The 25,765-nt window shown below is 41.6% G+C and overlaps 2 pseudogenes; one reads left to right on the top strand and one right to left on the bottom strand.

Moving 5' to 3' along the window:
* On the bottom strand, positions 1–24,780 carry Zfp715-ps1 (zinc finger protein 715, pseudogene 1; annotated as a pseudogene).
* On the top strand, positions 1,296–1,638 carry Atp6v1g1-ps1 (ATPase H+ transporting V1 subunit G1, pseudogene 1; annotated as a pseudogene).
* Positions 24,781–25,765: the final 985 nt, after the last annotated feature.

Raw genomic sequence — 25,765 nt, 5'->3', positions numbered from 1 at the left:
TTTCTTGATTGCTTCTATTTCCATTTTTAATTCCTCCAACTCTTTGATTGTGTTTTCCTGGAATTCTTTCAGGGATTTTTGTGACTCCTCTCTATGGGCTTCTACTTGTTTATTTATGTTTTCCTGGAATTCTTTTAGGGATTTTTGTGATTCCTCTCTGTAGGCTTCTACTTGTTCTCTAAGGGAGTTCTTCACGTCTTTCTTGAAGTCCTCCAGCATCATGATCAAATATGATTTTGAAACTAGATCTTGCTTTTCTGGTGTGTTTGGATATTCCATGTTTGCTTTGGTGGGAGAATTGGGCTCCGATGATGCCATGTAGTCTTGGTTTCTGTTGCTTGGGTTCCTGCGCTTGCCTCTCGCCATCAGATTATCTCTAGTGTTACTTTGTTCTGCTATTTCTGACAGTGGCTAGACTGTCCTAGAAGCCTGTATTTCAGGAGTGCTGTAGACCTGTTTTCCTGTTTCCTTTCAGCCAGTTATGGGGACAGAGTGTTCTGCTTTCGGGCGTGTAGTTTTTCCTATCTACAGGTCTTCAGCTGCTCCTGTGGGCCTGTGTCCTGAGTTCACCAGGCAGGTCGCTTGCAGCAGAAAAGTTGGTCTTACCTGTGGTCCCGAGGCTCAAGTTTGCTCATGGGGTGTTGCTTATGAGCTCTCCGCTGTGGCAGCAACCAGGAAGATCTGCGCCGCCCTTTCCGGGAGCTTCCGTGCACCAGGTTTCCAGATGGCGTTTGGTGTTTTCCTCTGGAATCAGTAATGTGTGCAGAGTGCAGTCTCTTCTGGTTTCCCTGGCGTGTCTGCCTCTCTGACGGTTTAGCTCTCCCTCCCACGGGATTTGGGTTCAGAGAACTGTTTATCCGGTCGGTCCCTTCAGGTTCCGGCGGTGTCTCAGATTGCTTCAAGCCTTCTTAAAAGGGGGAATAAAAACATCCATAGGAGTGCCTATGGTGGCAAAGTTTAGAGCAGAGATTGAAGGAACGGCCATTCAGAGCTTGTTCCACATGTGGCCCCTAACAGATTGATCACCTGCTAAACGTTTTACCCTTGCATAAAAATACTGCAAAGTGCAGAATTTTACCACATTGACTACATTTATAGGGTTTGATGCAGCATGGATTTCTCTCTTGATTTCAAAAATGACTGGTACCAAGCTTTACCACATTGCCTATTTTCATGAGGAGTTTTACAAGTCTGTGTTATTTTATACAAGGTAAATATCACCTGCAAAGTCCTTACCACGTTACTCTCACAGTTTCTCTCACTGGTGGGTTCTTCTAGGAATTCTGAGATATGTTATGGGCAATGACTCACAGGGCATCCAGCAGCTATTGCAGGCCGAGAAGCAGGCAGCTGAGAAGGTGTCCACGGCCTGAGAGCCAAAAAACGAGAGGCTGAAGCAGGCCAAAGAAGCCCAGGCTGAAATTGAACAGTACGTCCTGCAGAGGGAGAAGGAGTTCAAGGCTAAGGAAGCTGCAGCACTGGGGACCCATGGCAGTTGTAGCAGAGAGGTGGAAAAGTAGACCCAGGAGCAGAGGACTATCCTCCAGAACTACTTCGAGCAGAACAGGGATTAAGTCCTGGATAACCTTTGTGTATGACATCCAGCCAGAAATCCATGAAAACTACCGCATAAACTGATAGGAGGTGGAAGTGCCTGCTCTGTGGTTTAACATGGGATCTGCCCCCACAGAATAGGAAACCAACCCAGAGTGTGAGTTCTGTTCTGGAAGGCATTAAATTATTTCTCTATACTGTCACTTTTTGAGAGTATCAAATCTAGCTTTTCGCACAGACTTACTACTCAAGTAAAATTTCATCTTCTTACCTTGTGAGTCTTTAAGAAATATGTCACCTGTTTTCCTTAGTATTCTAGCAAGTAGTGGATATTAATGTTGACTTTTCTTTTTTTAGTCTAGTAGAAAAAGAATTCTTTAAAGAAAGAAAGGGAATAAATTGTTCCCTTCTACCCTCCTAAAGGTTAGGGCGTTATCTACTAAAAAGTAATAACTTGCTGTTTGTAATGCCTATGGAGACGCAGTTCTCCTTATAGGACTCCAGCCTGAAGCATTTAGGGCAGTGGATATGCTTGTTCAGGGTGCTGTTATTGCATCCTAACCCAAGTCACTAGAGGCTAGAACTCAACTTGTTATTTGGTGTGCTTGCAATCATTTAAAAGTTAAATTTTGTCTCGCTTTTCAAAAAAAAAAAAAAGATGACTGTGATATGCAAAGGAATACCATATAATGTCCATTCATAAGGTGTCTCTCCCTTACTCCCTCATTCCCTCAGTCCCTCCTTCCCTCCCTCTTTCCAGGATGTGCTCCTTGCTGCATTAGGAGATAACTGTACTGGGCATAGGCTTTACCATCATGCTTATATTCATGTTTCTCGCCAATACAAATATGTTCATGATGATTAAGACTATGATCACATTCAAAGGGTTTCTCATCAGCATGTTCATATATATTTTTAACAGTGAAGGCATTGTAAAAAGGCTTTTTAACATTCATGATTTTGGGGGATTTTTCTCTCCAGTGTGTCTTCCTTTATAAATTTGTAGGTGTAGATTAATAATGTTAAGAAAATGCTTGTCACATAGATTACATTTGAAGAGCTTCTCTCCAGTATGTAGGCTTCCATTTCTTTTAAGATGACTGGGCTCTTCGCTGTCATTCCCCCAGGAGGCAGACATGTATAACCTTTCAGCTGGTACAAGACCCACCCTGGACACAGTGAGCAATACACCAGGACCGGTGGCAAGGTTTTCTAGTTCATTAATGCCAAATGTGAGTATGCATTCCATTCAACAAGGAATCCTAGACAGATATACGGGACTGTCGTCTACAGAAGAAAATACAAAACAGGACAGTCGGAAAAAATTCAAAAGAAAAGAATCAAAGTGCACTCAAGTTCCAGGCAGCCATTGTTGGTGTGCCTCTTCCTGATATAATGGCCAAGAAGAATCAGAAACCAGTAGTCAGGAAAGCCCAGTGAGAGCAGGTTATAAGAGCTGCCAAGGACGAAAAACAGGCTAAACAGGCAAAAAAGGAGACAGCAATCACTGCTGCCAAGGCCCCCACAGCCTGTGACTGTCTCTACTCCCAGAGTGGGTGACAAACAGTAATTTGGTAGCTCAGAGTTTAAAAATGTTAGACAACTGTGGACTGTAAAGCTGTTATTACAGTGATACATTGATTACATCTGTAGGGTTTCTCTGCAGTATGTATTTTTCTATGTATTTGGAGACTATTATGTTGGGAAAAGGCTTTGTCACATTGATTGCATTTGGAGGGTATCTCTCCTGTGTGTGTTCTTTAATGTATTTGGAAATTACTGTGTTGTGAAAAGACTTCATCACGTTGCTTATGTTTGTACGGTTTCTCCCCAGGATAAACTTATCCACTACTTTTATGATGACTGAGATTAGAAACGGTTTATCACATTGATGATATTTGTAGGGTTTCTCTGCTATATGTGTTATGACTGTGTTGTAAAAAGGATTTACCACATTGATGACCTTACTAGAGTTTCTCTCCAGTATCGGTTCAATTATGTTTTAGGAGATTTCTGGGTTGTACAAATGCTTTCCACATTGATGACAGTCATAGGCTTAGTTTTCAGGATGAATTCTCCCATGTTTCTGGAGGTTTCCATGGTATGAAAAGGCTTCATCACATTCATTACATTTGTAGGGTTTCTCTCCAGAATGTATTCTTATATGTATTTGGAGATATTTTTTGTTGTGAAAAGGCTTTACCACATTCATTATACTTGTAGGGTTTCTCTCCGGTATGAATTCTTTTATGCATCTGGAAGGTATCAGTTCGTGAAAAGGCTTTATCACACTCATTACATTTGTAGCGTTTCTCTCCAGTATGGATTCTATTATGCCTCCAGAGGCTACTGTGTTGTGAAAAGGCTTTATTACATATATGACATTTGTAGATTTCCTGTCCAGTATGAATCCTTTCGTGTATCAGGAGTCTATTGTGTTGTGAAAAGGCTTCACCACAGTCACTACATTTGTACAGTTTGTGTTCAGTATGAACTCTTTTATGCCTCCGAATGCTACTATGGTCTGAAAAGGCTTTATCACATTCATTACATTTGTAGGGTTTCTCTCCAGTGTGAACTCTTTTATGCCTATAGAGTATACTGGGTCGTGAAAAGGCTTTATCACATTCATGACATTTGCAGGGTTTCTCTCCAGTATGAATCCTTTTATGCATCTGGAGGCCATTGTGTTCTGAAAAGGCTTTATCACATTCAATACATTTGTAGGGTTTCTCTCCAGTATGAATTCTTTTATGCTTCTGGAGAGTACTGTGTTGTGAAAAGGCTTTATCACATTCATTACATTTGTAGGGTTTCTCTCCGGTATGAACTCTATTATGCATCTGGAGTCTACTGGGTCGTGAAAAGGCTTTATCACATTCCTTACATTTGTAGGGTTTCTCTCCAGTATGAATCATTTTATGCTTCAGGAGTCTACTGGGTCGTAAAAAGGCTTTATCACACTCATTACATTTGTACGGTTTCTCTCTAGTATGAATTCTATTATGCCTACAGAGTCTATTGTGTTGTGAAAAGGCTTTATCACATTCCTTACATTTGTAGGGTTTCTCTCCAGTATGAATCCTTCTATGCATCAGGAGTCTATTGTGTTGTGAAAAGGCTTCACCACAGTCACTACATTTGTAGGGTTTGTCTTCAGTGTGAACTCTTTTATGCCTCCGTAGGCTACTGTGGTCTGAAAAGGCTTTATCGCATTCCCTACATTTGTAGGGCTTCTCTCCAGTGTGAACTCTTTTATGCTTCTGGAGGCTACTGTGTATTGAAAAGGCTTTATCACATTCATTACATTTGTAGGGTTTCTCTCCAGTATGAACTCTATTATGCATCTGGAGTCTACTTGGTCGTGAAAAGGCTTTATCACATTCATTACATTTGTAGGGTTTCTTTTCAGTATGAAGTCTTTCATGCTTTTTAAGTTTACTGTGATTTGAAAAAACGTTACCACACTGACTACATTCATAAGGTTTTTGTCTAGCTTGTGTTCTTTTATGTATTTGGAAAACTGTGTAAGGAGCAAAGGCTTCAACACACTGAATAACTTCAGAGGGCTTCTTTTCTGAATGGATCCTTTCATTCCTTTGAGCATGACTGTGAGCATGTAAAGCAAAGGGTTTTCCACAGTGAGTATATTCGGAGGGAATTTCTGCACTCTGACTTCTTTCATGCCTGAAAATATAATATGCACATGTGAAAGGTTTACCACACTGATGGACACTTTCATCTGGATGATTTAATGTTACTGTTTCTCTAAATATAAAGAGGCATCTGGCCTTAAATTTTTTCACTTCGTTCACATTCAAGCTTTCCCTTGACTATGGGCTGTTTTGCATCTTCCAAGATCCCTGAGATGGCAGAGCATTTATTACATACCTCAGATTTACATATCCTTTTTCTATAAAAGGTTTTTCCCAAATTTAAAGAAAAGCAAAAGAGCTCAGAGCTTTAACACACTAAGTGTATTCCAATATTTACTGTAGTGTTTTTCATACTATATTTGGGAAGTAATCCAGGAGAAATAGAAGCATTTCGGCATTCCGAGTACTCAAGAGAATTTATTACAAATTGAGGTTCCATATGTATTGCTAATGAAGTTGGAAAAATAATTAATTGTAAACATTTATCGTGTTGAAACAGTCTAGTATAACAGCCACCCACTATATATCTTCTCATTGTTATGGGAGAGTGTCAGCAAAAGATCGAGATATATAGATAGAAAGAGAGGTAGAAAGATAAATAGATGGAAGGGTGGATGGATGGATAGATATGATAGATATAGATAGATACATAATTGGATAGATAGATAGACAGAGAGAGAGGTACATTGTTTCCTTCAATATCCCTTTTATATACATGGTTTGTGTTCATTATGATATATGACATATCTATAAAAGGAAGACCTACACATTGCATTCACATAATTTAACATTTTGTTCTTCATAGACATGTGATATAGGGATTGAGGTTACTGCACAACATCCTTCTTACAACAAATAATCTGCCTATTTCACTAAATCTAACAATGTCACTATTAATATCGGAATGAGCTTATTAGAAGCTTTTCAACATGTATTTGCCAACTATTCAACATGTGGAGCTTTTACAAAATTAGCAGAAATGTATTGCCAGTTGTACAGTGTAGTTGTAATAGGGCTGTCTTTCAAATGGTGATATACACTAAGGCATTGTTTCCAAGTCATCTTTCTTAAAAAAATTGCATTGCAAAAACAAATCAGATAAAAGCACATGGAATACCATGGTTTGTTAGAATGTATCAATCACCAATATATTTAAAGCAGTTCTTATTTACACTGTTGCTTTACTTTCAAACTTTCAGCACACATTAAAATTTCTTCAGAGGCATATTTATATGAGCTCGCATTTAAGAAGTACCTTCTCTGTCTTCTAGAACTTTGACAATGTTCCTCAATATTTTGGTCTTCCCAATTAAAGCCTGAAATAGAGTAAGAGAAAAACGATGAATGGAAATTATGAAAAATGTAAGTTACAATGTTCAGTGAATCTTAAAGTCATGCATGCTTTACTCACCAAATTCTGTACCCATCTCAATTGAAATTACAGAAGTGCTTCAAAAGAAAGAAGGGTTTTCTCCAATTTTAAAACAGGAAAGGGAATTTAAACTCTTACCTATAGCATTGAGGTTCCTGTAGGTCTCCAGCATGACATCTTTGTAGAGCTTCTTCTGGAAGGGATCCAGCAAAGCCCACTCTTCCTGAGTGAAGTTCACATGCACATCCTCATAAGTCACTGTCTTCTCGAGTATCCCATACATGGGTACAAAAGAAAGCATGATAGAGACAACATTGGGCATGTATTCTTCATAGACAATGTGTTCATATAATTATGGGGCCTATCAGACTTATTTTCTGACTCCGAAGTTCTACTGTAACTACCAATACATATTAGAAGGAAACGTATTAATGAGGTTCAACCCTGTCATTTCAAAGCCTGTTCAATAGGATGCAGTCTTTCTAGTGAAATGTCACCTACATATGTAAAGAGGACACAAGCTCTACAAGATCAATAGTGCTTACCAAACATCAAAGAAGTTGTGTTAACACTAACAATTACTGACTGTAAAAATCAGTTAAACGCTGGGTCTATTGTCCTGTGCCTTTAACTTTGCAGTCAGGAGACAGAAACAGAATTATCACATTGAGTCGGATGCCAGTGTAGGGTATACAATGAGTTCTAGAACAGCCAAAGGTACATAGTAAGACCCTGTATCCTCTACCAGAATTGACTAACCAAACCAGAAATATAGAAAGACCTCAGGTTTTTCCTTAAACTCCTAAGAGAATTATACATAATATCCAGTTCTGTATTCATCTTCCAGAAACCTGAGGTCCATAAATACAAATTATAACATTAAGAAGATATTACCAAAAGGAAATATATGTTTAAACATTTACAATTAGGCAGAAGAAAATCTTAGCTATATGAAAGTTGATTAGATGTAAACAACACAGTGCAGGATGGAGGGCTCAGCAGTGAAGTACAGGGCATGGATCTCATGCTTTGACTGGGAATCTGCATGTAAATTATGCAGTTCCTTGTCTCTAATTGGACTTTGATCGATCAAGATCCATTGACAGCAGCCAATGGAAAGGGTAGAAAAGGTGAGAAATCCAGGTTCCCAAAGGTGAGGAAAGAGAAGCAGGAGACAGGAAAGAGAGATTTGTCTTGCTTTGGAGAGAGAGCCGACAACCATGTAAGATGTCCAGAGGAGTGTTCATTGGCCACAACCCCAGGTTGGAGATTAGAAATGCAATTAAGCTGAGAGTAGCTTTATGGTGGTGAGCAATGAAAAGGTAACTGGGCAACTAAGCTAAGGGCAGATATAGAGCGTCGAGAAAAGAGTAACGGAGAGGACACACTAGCTGTGGGAAGCTTGGATGAGACATTAGTCAGGATAAACATATTAGTGTGTGTGTGTGTGTGTGTGTGTGTGTGTGTGTGTGTGTTCTATTGTGTGGCACTGTTCCCCAATACAAGGGAACCAGGGCAGGGACTGGAAGTGTACCTGTCAGGAACTTAAGGCCGGGTAGTGAAAGGGCTACATGCTTCAGGAAGAGCTCTTGCAGGTCCTACAAATAAGTGAGGTGAATTGCTTGTATTTACTGCAGGATCACAGCTATCCATTATTCTACTTTCAGCAGGTGTCAGACCATTGTCTGGCTACTCTGAGGACTAGACACAACTAAGGTGTATATTCATGCATATAGGCAAAAGACTCATAGACTTTCTAACATAAAGTCACAACAAACACGACAGTTAGAAAAAAGGTCAGTGAATGCCCTGCAATGACTGAGATGACTCAGAAGTATTAACATCATGAGTATGTGGCACCCTAGGAAATAGAATGAGAATGTCTAAGAAATTTCAAAAATCAAGATGTGGGGTAAGCTCAGCACAAAAGGATATGCTTGATGTATAAAAACAAATACATTCCAGGCCCATTTACGTCAATAAAAGAAAAAGGCCAGGCATGTTGGTCCACATTTGATTTTAGCACTAGAACCCAGAATCAATTTGATCCCCCACAGTGTAAGGGAAAGTCAGGAGGGTGGGAAGGGAGGGTGGTTGGATTGGGGAACACCCTTATAATGAAGGAGAAGGGGATATGATAGGGGGTTTATATCCGGGATACTGGGAAAGGGAATAACATTTGAAAGGTAAACAAAAAGTATTCAACAAAAGAAAAAAATGGGACAGAATATCACTTCCCATTCCAATAAACAGGGATGGGTACATCAGTAGATGGAGCAAGGCGAGAAACCTGCAGGTCAAATGGCAAGTCCTATGGCTCTGTCTCAGACATATGTGGCTTACATTTTAAGGGGCAACTTGTAACATAGCTGTTGTTTTGATTACTTCTATATTATGTATGCAGCTCTCTATAGCAGATGACTCATGTTTTGTATCTCAACATCATGTGGTCAGGAAATACAACTGAAGCTGCATCCTCATGACCTCAAGTAATGAACTCACCCTGGCCCATCATTGGGGCTCTGACTCTGCAGAACACAGATGGCTGGAAGAGTGCTGAATTGAAACCACAGAGCAAGCATCCATGACCTTTGCATCCTTCTTGTTTCCAACCCACAAGAAATAAGTGGTCTTATTGAGTCTGGCTTCTAAACTGGGCTGGACCCCATCACAGATGAATAACAGTTGTAGAATCTTTTACTGGGACTCGGAATCACTTTGCCTACTCCTTCCATTAATTGGAGAGTTAGTAGGAAAGCGTGTTACTCTCATGGCATCTTCTAAGATTTCAAGTCCATAGAAAGGATCTTCTCTTTAAAGGTGATAATCTCCTTGCATTTCAATTTATGCTTTCCTTTCAGCACTTGATGGTCATTTGAAACTACCTTTTGTTCTGGATAAGCCACAAACTTTGATTTCACTCCTACGGAACTTGTCGAGTTATTTTATTTGGAACTTCTACAAACTGGACCTACAAGTCCGTGTACCACACACTAGAAGCTTCAGTGTGTGCACTGCATAGAGAAAGTAGCAGCAACACAGCAATGGCTAGAAATCCAGATTCTCCCTTCCTCAAGGAATGCCCTCTCACTGAGGAAAGAAAGCCCAGTGCATCTCACCAGATCCACACATATACCAACAAAAGAGTGTGGATCAAGCTCATCCTAGACTAACACATTAGACTCTGATAGATCCACCAGTGTACTCTTCCACGTCTGGGGTCTGGGGTCCTCACACTCACCACGGTGGGACTGTGATCTCCCTCAGATTTCCTAATGGATGTGTCTAAGGAGAATCCTAGAACACACTGCTTGCTATCTCCCACTGGTGTGTCTGACTGCTCGGCCTCCCCATATCCCTCATTAGCTTGAACCACACAGCTAAGTCTTAGGAACTTAGCATCTCCCCTACTGGAGGTATGCTGGTCAAGCAACTGAGACAAAACAGGTCTCCTGTGATCCACACTTCCACACGAAGTTGTCAGTGAAGTCAATTCATACACAGGATCCTCTTTGTTTGTAGTTACCCCCCAACCCCCGCCCCACGCCAAGGACAGAGACCTCAGAAAACACTAATGAAAGGTCCTTTCTCCTTCCTACTGTCCACTCGTGGAACATCTTGGAAGGTGTTGTAAGACTGTCTTTCAGGAGTGGGTCCCAGAGTCTCACCCACCAATCTTGTGTGTTTACATTAAAAGGTATGAATTAACACTCCTTAGGAAATTACAAAATCACACACCCTAAGTCAGGCAGGACTTTATTCATAAAGGTGAGCCCTGCAGATGAAGGCTTTAAACTTCAATTAGTCTGTGATCTAGCTGTTGCCTACCCTGTTTCACTCTGCACTGTACACAGGACACTGGTCCTCCTGCAGTGTTCTGAGGGCAGAAGTCCTGCTCCACATACAAATCCTTTCCCTGTTACTGCAATGCACAGTACAGTCCATGACCCAAATAGGTATTTTTAAAACTCGGTTGCGGTAGTGCCCTTTATCTTAAGAATTTAGAAACTTGGGCTGGAGAGATGGCTCAGCGGTTGGGGGCGCCCGACTGCTCTTCCAGGGGTCCTGGGTTCGGTTCCCGGCAGCCACATGGTGGCTCACGGCCATCTGTGGGGAGATCCGATGCCCTCTTCTGGTGTGTCTGGGGACGGCTACAGTGTACTTATATGTAATAAATGAATAAAAAATCTTAAAAAAAAAAAAAGGGACTTTCTTAGCTTGGTCTTTAAAAAAAAAGAATTTAGAAACTTAAATCAAGAAGAAAGAAAGGCCATTGCTCTGGGGACCAATACACATGCTGTAGGCCACCTGCTTCACTTCCAGTTTCCTTCCAGCATCCCCACCTTCCTTCAATTCTCTCCTTCTCCCTAAAGCTTTTCAGCTCCACCTTTCCCTCCAGGCCCAATAACCTGCTCTAGCCTATCTTTTACATGTTAAAATGGGGAGAAGTTTCCAAGGAAGTCACCTGAATATGTGAAATACTCCTCATCCTAGGCAGCCCCTCTGGGGGAAGTGGAATTAACATCAAAATACAAACAGCACCAGAGCAATCCACAGTACTTCTTACTATTTCCTAAGCATTGGAAGATCCTACATCATGGATTCTCCTGTTCCCATCATGGATTAAATTCCAGTGCTGCCCAGCCTTTGAGATATGGTTTACAACACCTACAAAATTCATTCTAAATTGATTTTAAATGGCAAGGGACAAGTTCTGGAAAATACTGAGAAGCTAGGTCTCCGCATTTGGCATCCTGCCCATGATGTTTCTGACAGAAACCCCTTGCTCCAAAGGCTTTGCACAGATGCAGCTCCCAAACTGAACACATGAGTACACCTAATGGCTAGGACCACACGGAATCTACAAGATGGCTGCTAGTTCCTACCAAGCCCATGCATGGGAGGGCCACCTCCCTGCCTCCCCCTTCTCAGTCCACTGCTAATTCAGGTTAGGGGCAGTGGTTACATGCTCACCATGATTGGACTTGGTAGTTCAGGGTTGGCACTCCGGTAAGGCACTCAGCAGCAGAGTTCAAAGCACGTCACACCAACCATTCAAGCCTGCTCAGCAATGGAGTGGAACTTGTACCACGAACCAAAGAACCTGGAAGAACACTCCTTTTCTCCTGATTGGAGGGTCTTCTTAGAGGTTCTGATTGGCCAATGAATCTTGAGTGACATGAGCACCTCCACTAGGATTAGAGTGTGCTGAAGACATGGAGTAGCAAGTTTTCTGGCCCATCAGTGTACTCTAGGAGATGACCCTTTTTAGATCTGCAAGATTTGTGTTTCAGTATCCCATTTGTCTGTCCTCCAATAGCCGACCTTTCTGTCTTCCAGCACTAAGCAGGAATTTATTCCCCCTCCTTTTTCTACTCCTTGTCCTCATCTTCCTCTTCCTAGTGCTGCTCCTCCTCTTCCTGGTGTATTTCTTCTCCTCCTCTTCCTCATCTTCTTTTTCTCCTACTCCTTGTCATTTTTGTTCCTCTTCTTATTCTTTTTCCACTTCCTCTTCTTTTCTACCACCATCTTTCTGCCCCTCCTCCTCCACTCATGCTAAACCCTCTTGAATCAAGATGGATAGCTTCTAAAGTCCAATATTCACTACATGACCCCTTGGCAGAATGGTTCCAAGGATATTAATAATTAAAGAGATCTTTTAGGACACAAAATATGATGTTTGTTTCTGTAATTTCACATTTGCATAAGGAAAATTGTAGCTAATATTCATCTTCTATACGATGTAAGGGTCTGAAAATTGTTGAAGACCCCAGACTCTGATAGTATACAAAAACAAAGAGGGTTATTGTGCAGAAACAATCACCATTCAGGGGTCAATCATGATTTGAAATAGCAACCCCAGACAAATGACGCTCTGGAGCCACAGGTTGTCAGTGGTCTGCATGCCTTTGTCATGAACTTCTAACCATATAATGCAATAGGGCTGCCCAGTGCAGATGGTCTATCCTGAGAAAGAATATTTCCCATCTTTTGTGGTTATCCCCTGGCTGGTCTCTGGGGGTATGGTTTTATGAATTTGTTCTAGGTTTTATGGTCTGTTCCTAGAGCTGGTGTCTCAGGACTTTCTCTATATTAATTAGGCTCTACTTCTTAAGCTGGTGCTTTATGGCTGGTTTTTTTTTTTTTTTTTTTTTTTTTGATTCTTTTTTTCGGAGCTGGGGACCGAACCCAGGGCCTTGCGCTTCCTAGGTAAGCGCTCTACCACTGAGCTAAATCCCCGGCCCCATGGCTGTTTTTTAAATTAGGCCGGGTCATACAAATGGATACAAAAGAGTTGCCTCAGTGGAGATAAATGGGGTTTATCTTTCCCTTTCAAAATGATTCTCCAGAAATGGCGTTTATCTTGCTCTTTCAATATGAGACTCTAGACAACCCTGGGAGAAAAGCAGGAAGTGGATGCCAATCACAGTGGAGCACTATTGGTAGCCAGCACATATTCCTCAGTGGGAGGTGAAAACACATATCTGCATTAGCAGAGGTTTTCCAGATGAACAGAACCCAAAGCATGGCTCTCTCTATGTATGGATGAAGTGGATATAGAGAAATGTCTCATGGAATGTTGTCCACGAGTAAGACAATGACTGCAACAATGGCAAGTTGAAGAATACAGTCGTGTCTTTATGACTCAGCTGGTCTTCAGCATATCCCAGATTTCCTAATATAGAATCTCTAATGCTAGAAAAATGAAGTGATCTCTCTTACCAGAGTGTGGCAGGAAGAAACAGAAAAATACTTACCATCTTCATTATCCTTATATATGTAAGTTTCCACCAGAAGAAATGGCCTAGATAAAGATTTTTCTTGCCAACTCATAAGCTCCACTAAAAAAGGGGGATGGGTTCCCATAGTAAATATTCCAATAAGAAAAATCCCTTAGAGTGCTCACCTGTTTCAGTTTAAGTAACTGACTGCAGTCATTTGACCTGAAGTGCATGTATCCTCATCCTGAATGCTCTGTGTCTCAAGGAATCTTCTGTAGAAGGTTCCTTTTCTTTTTCTTTTTTTTTCTTTTCTCTTCTTTTACTGGATATTATCTTTATTTACACTTCATATGTTATCACCTTTCCTGTTTTCCCTTTCAGAAATCCCCTATCACATAGCCCCTCCCCTGCTTCTCTGAGGGTGCTCTGAAAAACCCACCCACTCTCACCTGCCTTTGTGGCATTGCCCTACACTGAATCATCGAGCCTTCACAGGCCCAAGTGCCACTCCTCCCACTGATGTCCAACAAGGCCATTCTCTGCTACATATGTAGCTGAAGCAAAGGGTCACTCCATGTGTACTCTTTTGTTGGATGTTTAGTCCCTGGAAGCTCTGGGGGGGGTCTGCTCCATTGATATTGTTGTTCTTCCTGTGGGGATGCAAACCCCTTCAGCTCCTCCAATCCTTTCTTTAACTCCTCCATTGGGGACCCCGAACCCAGTCCAGTAGTTGGCTGTGAGCCTCCAACTCTATATTTGTCAAGCTATGGCCGAGCCTCTCAGGAGAAAGCTATATCATGCTCCTGTAAGCAAGCACTTCTTAGCATCTGCAATAGTGTCTGAGTTTGGTGACTGTATATGGGATGGATCCCCAGGTGGGTCAGTCTCTGGATGGCCTTTCCTTCAGTCTCTGCTCCACACTTTGTCTCCTTATTTCCTCCTGTGTGTATTTTGTTCCCCCTTCTAAGAAATACTGAAGCATCCACACTTTGGTCTTCCTCCTTCTTGAGCTTCAGATAGTCAGTGAATTGCATTGTGGGTATTCTGAGTTTTTGGGCTAATATCTACTTATCAGTTTGTGCATACCATGTGTGTTCCTTTGTGGTTGGGTTACCTCACTCAGGATGATATTTTCTAGTTCCATCCATTTGCTTAAGTATTTCACGAAGTCATTGTTTTAATAATCTGAGTTATACTCAATTGTGTAAGTATACCACATTTTCTGTATCCATTCCTCTGTGGAAGACATCTGGGTTCTTTTCAACTTCTGGCTATTATAAATGAGGCTGCTATGAACATAGTGGAGCATGTGTGTTTGTTATATGTTGGAAAATCTTTTTGGTAAAGACACAGAAGTGGTATAGCTGGGTACTCAGGGAATACTATGTCCAGTTTTCTGAGGAACCACAGACTGATTTCCAGAGTGGTTGTCCCAGCTTGCAATCCCACCAGCAATGGAGGAGTGTTCCTCTTTTTCTACAGCCTCGAAGACATGTGCTGTCACCTGAGTTTTCGATCTTAGCCATCCTGACTGGTATGAGGTAGAATCTCAGGGTTGTTTTGATTTGCATTTCCTTGATAACTAAGGATGCCGAACATTTCTTTAGGTGCTTTCTCGGCCATTTGATATTCCTCAGTTGAGCAATCTTTGTTTAGCTCTGTACCCCACTTTTTAATAGGGTTATTTGATTTCTGGAGTTTACCTTCTTGAGTTCTTTTATATGTTATATGTTAGCCCTCTATGGGATGTAGGTCTGGTAAAGATCTTTTCCCAATCTGTTGGTTGCCGTTTTGTCCTATTAACAGTGCTCTTTGCCTTACATAAGCTTTGCAATATTATGAGGTCCCATTTATCAAATGTTGATCTAGAGCATAAGCCACTGGTGTTTTGTTCAGGAAATATCTCCCTGTGCCCATGTGTTCGAGCTCTTCCCAACTTTCTCTTCTATTAGTTTCAGTGTATCTTGTTTTATGTGGACCTCCTTGATCCATTTCAACTGGAGCATTTTACAAGAAGATAAAAGTGGACTGGTTTGCATTCTTCTACATGCTGACTGCCATTTGAACCAGCATTTTGTTGAAAATGCTCTCTTTTTTCCCATTGGATATAAATCACTATATATACAAACTCAAAACAAAACAAAACAAAACAAAACCAAAAAACAAACCAACAACAACCTAAAGATCATCTCATTAGATGCTTAGAATACATTTGACAAAATTCAACACCCTTTCATGTTAAAGTCTTGGAAAGATCAGGAGTTCAAGGCCCATACCTAAACACAGTAAAAGCAATATACAGCAAACCAGTAGCCAACATAAAACTAAATGGAAACTTGAAGCAATCCCACTAAAATCAGGGACTAGACAAAGCTGCCTTATCTCTCCCTACCTATTGTATATAGTACTTCGAGTCCTAGCCAGAGCAATGAGACAAAAAAAAAAAAAGGAGATCAGAGGATTAGAAATTGGAAAGGAAGAAGTCAAAATATCATTATTTGCAGAAGATATGATGATATACTTAAGTGACGCCAAAAAACCCACCAGAGAACTACAAAACCTGATAAATAGCTTCAGCAAAGTGGCTGGGTATAAAGTTACCTCAAACAAATCAGTAGCCTTCCTCTACTCAAAGGGTAAACAGACTGAGAAAGAAATTAGGGAAATAACACCCTTCGCAGTAGTCACAAATAATATAAGATTCCTCAGTGTGACACTAAGCGAGCGAGTGAAACGTCTGTATGACAAGAACTTCAAGTCTGAAGTAAGAAACTGAAGAAGATCTCAGAATTTGGAAAGATCTATGCTCATGGACTGGCATAGATTAATTGGCAAGATTAATTTAGTAAAGATGGCCATCTTGCAAAAAGCAAACTACAGATTTGTGCAATCCCCATCAACATTCCAACTTGAAGAGATAGGTAGAGCAATTTGCAAATTCATTTGGAATAACAAAAAAACCTATGCTAGCAAAAACTATTTCTAACAATAAAACAATTTTGGGGGGAATCATCATCCCTGACCTCAAGCAGTATTACAGAGCAAGAGTGATGAGAACAGACAGGCAGGAATGGATAGAATGGAAGACGCAGAAGTAAACCCACACACTTATAGTCACTTGATCTTTGACCAATGAGCCAAAACCATCCAGTGGAAGACGCCATTTTTTATACCTTATTTTTATTTTATGTATATGAGTGCTTTCCTGGCACTTGTTTGTGTGCAGCACCTGCAGTGGTCAGAAGAAGGCATTAGATCCCTTGGGACTACAGTTACAGCAGCTGGTTTAATGCCACATGGTTTTAGAGAATGCAACCTGTGTCATCTATAACAATATCCAATGCTCATAACTAAGCCATCTCTGTATTTACCATATTTTCATTTAAAATTGATTTTATACAATTGAATTAAAATAAGTCACTTTCTCTAGCCTTTACCTTTTTACATTTTCTGATATATATTCCCAATAATGACAAATGCTGTGGGAGGTTTGGTAAAGACATGCTACCCTAGTGAGCTAACTTCATTTTTTTAACTATATGTAACATATATATTGACAAGCTTGAATGTAGAACTAAACTGCAAGACACTCAGAAATCTCTTTCTGTGTATGCCCTTCTACCTAGTCTACCTTTCTCCTGAAAACATCAAACCCAAGTCAGCTCCTTTGCTCCCTTTCCTCAAATCTTGTTTCATCTGTGTTCTGCTCTTTCTTACCCTTCTGCTTCCAAGAATCTATTGTAAGCCAAGAGATAAAGCTAGAGTACAAAGAAAGTGCCCACCATGACAGTTCTCAGACATCTAATTGTTATAAAAGAAGGCTCTCCCCCCAGTACACCCTTGGCAGGCTAAAACACTTCATTTCTTGGGGGTGGGTGGTAGGTGGGTGATTCAAGTCCAGTCTATAGGGAGTTAAAACTTTACAACTTTTCAACTTTAATGAGGAGCATCTCAATGACTTGCAGCTGACTTTGCCTCAAGACATCCAGAAAAGACCACAAGATCCCACCCAAGCAATCGGCCTTCAAATAGGCAGGAACTTTCCATTCTTTAGCATTTTATCCCTCAGCACATCAGCACAGATGCCTTTGCCACAGCTCCCGTCCACCGGGCTATATACCAAGGTAGAAAAAGAAGCCAAAATCTTGGATCTCTTGGATGACATGATGAAGGAAACAAGTATGAGCATTCATTGCCCAGGACATCAGATGGGAAGAGACTCAGTGGCACTGGACAATAACCAGGCAGATCAGGTGGCTCCAGAAATGGTTATACAAGAGCCTATCCCGGTTTTGGGCCAGCAAGAAACACCTGCTGTGATCCGGGATTAGACTAAGGGATGGGCTCATTTAGAATATACAACAGAAGAAAGGGCCCAAATTGCTTAGAAGAGGAAAGACAGTGGCACACTCAAGGGTAAAGCCGTACTCCCCAGAAAATAAACAAAAGACTCACTTTCCCAAATGCACAAATGGACTCATTTAGCCCTCACCTGTATAAAGACAACAATTCACAGACACCCTAAGTTTGATTCTGAACAATTTAAGGATAGAGTGGTGACTGCTTGTTTTAGCCACGTGGCAGTTAGGAGATTTACATAGCAAATATATTTCACCAATCATTCTTAACTACACCAATACTCTGAAAGAGTAGGCCATTCTTCAGGGACAGAATCCTAAGTGGAAGGCTTCAGAGGATACAAAAGATAGAAAAAGTAGGAGATAGAAAGTATAAAAGCTGGGGTAGGGTAGCAAGGAGCTATGGCTTCTGCTAAGGAAGCTTCTTAAGAACAACAGCAGCATTTATACTACCTACAAGGGAAATGGAAAGAAATGGGAGACTTCCATGAAGTCAGCAGAATCAACCATACAAAGGACAAATTAAGGAGGGATCTGATCAAACAATGTTGCTCACAGAGTACAGGGCCATCTCATTAACATTAAAGACCTTGCCTGTACTGGTTTGGAACTGATGTCTTCAGCCCCATGTGGTAGCAATTTTTGGAATCTCAGGATCAGAGCCGACCCCTTTCCACAGACCTGTCTGCAGACCATTAACACCTCTCAAGAATATGCCTGGCTTTAGACAACGAGCTCTGCTTTTTCAATACACACATCAATGCCTCAGGGAAAGGCTCCAGGTCCTAGGCCCTAGGTCCTAGGCCCCAGGCCCTTACAGGCTCTAAGATGTGGCTGAGTTTGAGAAGGAGCTATGTAATTCTCTATCCACGAAGTCCTCAGGGAAAGCCTTGCTCAATAAGGCCAGTCCTCACCACAACAGTGTTTTTCCTTTTCAAATGGTGTCACCTGGTGTCCTGCCCACCTGGCAGATCTATGCTTTTCTCAAGAAGAAAAGCGATCCTTTATGGCACACCAGGCCTTAGTGGTGGTTGTGACCCTGCAATGCTCCATGAAGCTGCTTGTTAAAGGGCTGCTCTGTGATCTGGGGATGGGCCTAGTGCTGTTGGTTAATCAGGGCTGTCTCCTGTGTTACCTTCTGAAGCCATATTTTCTGACAATCCGGGTGAAAAACCATGTGTATCCTAACATCCTAATCTCTAAGATGCTTGGTTACCCTGCTACGTACCTGAGGGAGGCAGTCTCTCCGAGGTAAACTCTACTCAGTGTGATTCACTATTTCCCAGGCATTGGAAAATCCTTTACATCAAAGATTCTATACTCTTTTCATCACAGCTTAATATCAGAGTGCTACCCAGCACATGAGATGGGGTTTACAACCTCCACAAAATTAACTCTAAACGAAACTTACATTTAATGTTAAATGTCAAGGGCACAACTTCTAGAACATACCAGAGAATCTAGGCTTCTCCAAATTCAGCCTCCTGCCAAGGATATTTCTACACACAAGACATTGGTCCAAGGGATTCATCTAGACACATCTCCCATAATGAACTCAGATGCAACGGTTCAGTGCATCAAGTGACTAAGACCACAAGGAACGCTACAGATGCTCACATCTAACCACTAGTTCCCACCCAGTCAAAGGAAGGGCCCACTACCCCAGCTTCAACAGCTCATCCCCCTGCTTTTTCATGTCAGGAGTAGCAAGCACAGGCTCACCTGAGAGCTGAATGTCCGGCATGGCAGAAAGTACTAGGAAGAACCCTCCTATTGCTCTCATCAGTCTGCCTGGATGACCTGATTGGCGAGTGATTCTTGAGTGACATGAGCCCCTTCCTTAGGGTTAGAGTGGGCAGAAGGCACACAGAATAGAGAGTTACAATGCCCAGGATTCTACTCCAGGAACTTTGAAAGTGGTGTAGTCACAGTCCAGAAAGGGACAGAACAAAAGGAAGTTGATAACTTCCCTTCTTTGACAATACTTAATATTAGGAATGAACAGTGAGGTAATCAATTTTAGATGACTGATGAGAGTCTGACTGGCCCAGTTTTGGGTCTACACAGGCTATCAAGAATCTGAGTAAAACATTGAACTTAGTGTGAAACCAAGATACTGTAGTTACACTAGTCCTACGAAATAGAAGATCTGCGTAATGCAATGTGGCCCATCGACTCAGGGGAGAAAAGGAGAGGCAGCTAGGGGAACAATTATGGGAGGGTGTAACCGGGAGGAGGGCAGTGTGCAGAATGTAAACTGAATAGATAAAAGAAATAAATCAGTTTATTAAAAAGCAGGGGATGGCTTTTATACTTAAGCTCAAGGCCTAGGTACATAGCATGTGCTTACAAAAATAGAATCTTTTTCAGTTAGTAACTTAGTTCACTATCACCCTGTCATTAGAATATACCAAGAACACTGGAAACCATGTATGATATGCAGATCACAACAATGTACATGAAGAACAAGTCAAAAAAAAAAAGAAAAGGTAACTTTTAACTTGGAATCAAATTTTACCATTAAAATTAATTAGTAAAAGAAAGAAAAACCGAAACATGCTAGCCTAACACAAATACAGTTCTGATTATTTCCTTTGTTTGAGACATGGTCTGATTTAGAACCCCAGCTGACTTTGATTTGATGAGCACACTATAATGTATAACACATATTAAAAGTATACTAGATAGCAGTCTGTGTTTAAGCAAGCGCCTTTCAACAAATATTCCTAGCATCGGAATCTTCTACAGAAGAGAGAGCTGAGAAGTCATTTGATGTTGGTCTCATTATTAGTAAAGGAGAATGTTCTTAACAGGATTATTCCTCACGGCAGCCTAGTCTTGTCAATCTTGGGATCACTCCAACCTTAAGGAATTTGCACTGATGCTAACCGCTCTACAGCTAATGTAGAAGAAAATCCTCCCTGGTTTGTGTAGTTGGAAGGGGAAATTTACTGTGTTCCGATCATCCACACAACCATACTGTATGGTTAATTTTCACTGATATCATAAAATAGGCCATGGCCAAGAGGAATCATTATTGAAAGCATTGAATTGGACTTGCTCTTCTAAAGGATTAGAGTCTATGACAGCAATGTAGGCACATGGCAACACGAAGACCAAAGAGCTCACTGATTGAATCTCAGACACGATGGAGACAGCAACTCAGGTTTAAAAATACTATAAATTAAAATATCAAACAATTGGCACTGGTAAGATGGTTCGGTGGTTAAGAGCACTGACTGCTTTTCCAGGTAGACTGAATTCAATTCCCAGCAACCACAGGGTGGCTCACTACCATCTGTATTGGGATCTGATGCCCTCTACTGGTTTATCTGAAGACAGCTACAGTGTACGCATAGACATAAAATAAATAATTCTTTTAAAAAATGTATTTATAAAAACATTCCAACAATTTATGATGGGGAAGCTGATTCCAGGGTATGTGCTACATTATAGAATTCAGAGTAATCAATAGGATAATAAAGAAATAGAAAACACACAGACACAGTAAGACACAAAGATACAATAATCAAAACTGTGTGCAGTCTTGCTGATATAATGAGGGAATGGAAAGAAAAAGCCATGAACAAAAGCACAAAATATAGTCAGGCTTTCATCAAACACTTAAGGAGACTCTGCCAGGCATAATGTCAACTTGACCATTATTACCTATGATTGTATGTGTGAAAAATTTTAAAAAAACACAGACTTCATAGCCACCACAAAAATAACTCAAGCTGCCCTCTAATCTGTTTATTTCTTACTGTCAATTGCTACTGATCTTTCTCTCAAGAGTGCTCCCCATCACCTCCTCTCTATCAATTTCTAAACAATTAGTAAAATGTAGGAGGCAAACCAAAAATGTGGAATGCAGTGGTCTCAAGTCCTAGGAACCAGACCATCATTTCTTAGAAATTATCTTTTGACGTCACAACAAGGGCACTGTTCATTCCTAATGTTAAATATTCTCAAAGCAGCGATGTTATCAACTTCCTTTTGGGGTACAGAGCTAAACAAATGAGGAATCTTGAATGGCTCGGAGGCATTCAACTCGAAACTGCAGTTCCATCAAATGATCATGTGGTCTGAAATGCTGACAATAAGCAAATTAGGAGGCAGAGACAATAATATATGAGAAAATTGTGAGAACCCCAAACCAAATCAGTCATTTAAGTATTAAAAATCCAAACACTGGGGCAGGAAAGAACACTCCTCCATTGTTGGTGGGTTTGCAAGCTGGTACAAACACTCTGGAAATCAGTCTGACTGTTCCTCAGAAAATTGGACATAGTAGTCCTTGCGGACCCAGCTATATCACTCTTGGGCATATACCCAAAAGATGTTCCAACATATAACAAAGAGACATGCTCCACTATGTTCACAGCAGCCTTATTGATAATAGCCAGAAGCTGGAAAGAACCCAGATGTCCCTCAACAGAAGAATTGATACAGAAAATGCGGTACATCTACACAATGGAGTACTACTCGGCTATTAAAAACAATGACATCATGAAACTCACAGGCAAATGGATGGACCTAGAAAATATCTTCCTGAGTGAGGTAACCCAGTCATAAAAGAATAAATATGGTATGTACTCCGTGATAAATAGAGGTTAGACAAAAAGCTCTGAATACCCACGATTCAACTCATAGACCATATGAAATGCAAGAAGGAAGACCAAAAGGTGGATGCTTCAGTCCTACTTAGAAGACAGAACAAAATAATTACAGGAGTTAGAAATAGGGAGAGGGAAAAGCTGGGCAAGGGGTGGAGAGCATTAGTTGTGGGGAGAGACAGGAAAGAAGTACAGAGGGTCAGGAAATGGAAGGGAAGTATGTAGCAGTGGGGAATGAGGAACTGGGAGTAGCCACTAGAAAGCCCTAAATGCTAGGAAAGCAAGAGGCTCCCAGCACACAACTGGGATGGCATTAGCTGAAATACCCAACAAAGGGGAAAGAGAACCTGTAGAGACCATATGCAGACCCAGGTGAGTCTGGGTCACACACACATCTCAAAAATATTAACACACAATTGTTCCTGTCTAAGGGAAATGCAGGGACAGAGAATGGAGCAGAGACTGAAAGAAAGGCCATCCAGAGACTGCCCCCCCCCCATGCTGATCCATGTTATCTGCAGACACCAAACCCAGACACTATTGCTGATGCCAAGAAGCATGAGCTGACAGGAGCCTGCTATGGCTGCTCCCTGAGGGGCTCAGCCAGAGCCTGACCAATACAGATGTGGATGCTCACAGCCAACCATCGGACTGAGTGAGCACTAGGACAGCAGAGAGGACTTAGGGGAAAGACTGAAGAAGCTGAAGGGGTTTGCAACCCCATAGCAAGAACAACATTATCACCACCCAGATTCCCCTAGAGCTACCAGGGATAAACCACCAACCAAAGAGAACACCTGGAGGGATCCATGGCCCCAGCTGTTCACATACCAGAGGATGGCCTTATCTGACATCGATGGGAGCAGGGAAGGCCCTTGGTCCTGTGGAGACGCTGCCCCAATGTAGGGGAATGCTAGGGAGGTGAGGCAGGAGTTGGTGGGGGTGCGGGACAGGGATATAATAGGGGGTTTACAGAGGGGAAACCAGGAAGGGGTCTAACATTTGAAATGTAAATATATCCAATAACCAATAAAAATGAACGAATTAATAAATAAGAAATGAAATATAAAACGTGAAATCAATCGTTGACTCTTTCAAAAGAAAAACATTATTAATAATAAGAAAATCCCCACATATCCGTACCAATTTGGAATAAGTAAAGGCCATTCCCTGGCAGAGAGAATGGCTTTGACCTGGACCCTATGTGCAATGTTAGGTGCTAGATATGTAACATAACACACAGCTGGAAGAGACGGCATTCTCCTCAACCCACTGAGCTGAAATAATTGTGCAAGTGGATTGGACACAGCTGCAAAGGGGTACCCTCCAGTTGGAAATTCAATATGCATTGATCAAGCCAACCTCCCCAAAACATACGATTTTGTATAGAACTTAGGTGAGTTTATCCATATTTGCCTGTATAAAAGTCTTTCTTCTCTGAGGGTGTCTCTCTTCTCCTGGCTCATAGAAGTTTACTGCTCCAAACTTCCCCCAAGCCTATCAAGTGAGTGCATCTGGACTTGAGGGAAAGGATCTAGCAATCAATCCTTTACTCAATTACCCGATTCCCTTTTAGTAGACAACGTTTGAGAAAAACTTGGAAATAAACATTAAAGTCACCTTTCAAAGTGTGTCACTTTTCTCCCTGTGACTTCAACTACCAGGCTGGAAGTTAGAGCAGCCCAGTTCCCTGGAGATAGAAGAAAGGCTACTTAACCCCCTGCTGTTTTAAGGTGAGGGGCTACACACCAGAGATTGCAGTTTACAGTCTGGCCTCTGAGGAACTCAGGAACGTCAGCTACAGCTGCAAAGCGCCTTAGACTTAAAATAGGTAAAACGGCAACCCTAAATATCTCGCAAGACCAAGTCTTGCCCCCGAGGACATTCTTCCCCTCCGCTGCCTCAAAAGAAACCAAAAAGAAAGAACAGCCAGGGTTGGCCCCCTGCATCCCACCACACCGAGTCCCGCCCGCTCCTTCTGGTTTTGGGCAGTGGTCACCTACTCACCATGTCCCGACTTAGTAGATTGCCAGCACGTCCATAAGACACCCGGCAGCCGACATCAAAACACATCAGGCCAATCATTCAAGCCCGCTAAGCAACTCCGGTAAATCGGCAGCTGGAAACAGGGCAGCAGGAAGTACACTCCTCTTCTACTAGTGGAGGGCCTGCCTGGAGGCCCTGATTGGCCAGTGAATCTTGAGTGACATCAACCCATCCCGTAGGATTAGAGTGCGCTGAAGGCACACAGCATAGCGTTTCCTGGCCCAGAATTCTAGTCCAGGAGCTTACCCTTCTGAGAGCTGCAAGATTTTTATTTCAGTATCTCGTTAGCGTGTCTTCCAATAACCTATCTTTCTGCCTTCCAGCACTCAGCAGGAGTTTCTTCCTCCCGATCTTGCTACTGTTGCTGCTCCTCCTCAATCAAGAGGGATACCTTGGAGTATTCAGCTTGGAGCAGAGTGAAGTATATAGTTTGACCTTGCCTCTATCTGGATTGTTGGCTGCTGAGACCCGTAACTTAACCCAAACAGCTACAGCCAATGAAGGCCTGTGTTTCTAATTTCTGAGCTGACTTCACTATGTCAATGAGGACTCCATATATCTCCCCAGGACAGTAACCTGAGTGCAATTTGAATATTCATGGGCTTAACTGACATCACAAATCCTACACCCACTGATCTAGTCTGTTTTCATTCACCCAACATGAATTAATAAATTCTGTAAAATTACTAAATCATTACCCTGCCACGATCAGGTTCTTTTTCCTTATGGCTACTCCAGCAGCTGATTGCCTACCCCCCCCCCCCCATAGTGTACCCAGTAACCTTCCTCCTATTCTGGTCTGAATGCAGAGGCTATGCCCCTCATGCAAATCCTTTCCCTCTGGATGCAATAAACAGTTGATTATATGACTCAAATGTGAACTTTTAAAACACAGTGGTGGTACAGATGTTAACTTAAGATTCAGCTGGTGTTATCAGTAGGACAGCAATGTTACTGACGTGGGAAATAACATAGTGGAATGAGGGCTCTGTGACTCGCCATGGGAACGCTTGTCTCAGAAACAATGTTCTAAAAGGCTGGATGTACAGCTGGTGTAGAATTAACATCCTTTCCCAGGGAGAGATCACTCATTCACCTCTGGCTGATGCCCAAAGAAGAGGCATCCTAGGACAGAGTTTGAGTTCCACGTGTGCTGTCATCCATAAGACTCTTTTAAGTTTGGGCTCTAGGTGATGCTTTGAACAATTTAAATGGGAATAGGATCTTGCAAGTTTAGTCACTGAGATAGATGGACATTTACACAGCAAAACTATCTCATACTAGTCCTTAATGTTTTGATCAAAAAGACAGACTTAAAAGATGTTTCAATGCCACAACCCTCCCATATACAAAGGACACAGAACACAAATACAGAATACATCAAAGAACAGTCACATGACACTGCAATGGTTACTGTTCTTACCTGAACACCTGTGCTGAG

The sequence above is a fragment of the Rattus norvegicus genome, chromosome 17 (genome assembly GCF_036323735.1).
Source record: "Rattus norvegicus strain BN/NHsdMcwi chromosome 17, GRCr8, whole genome shotgun sequence".
Classification (NCBI taxonomy): Eukaryota; Metazoa; Chordata; class Mammalia; order Rodentia; family Muridae; genus Rattus; species Rattus norvegicus.
Note: the sequence above shows the minus strand (reverse complement) of the source record. Positions and strands in the feature narration are given on the sequence as shown.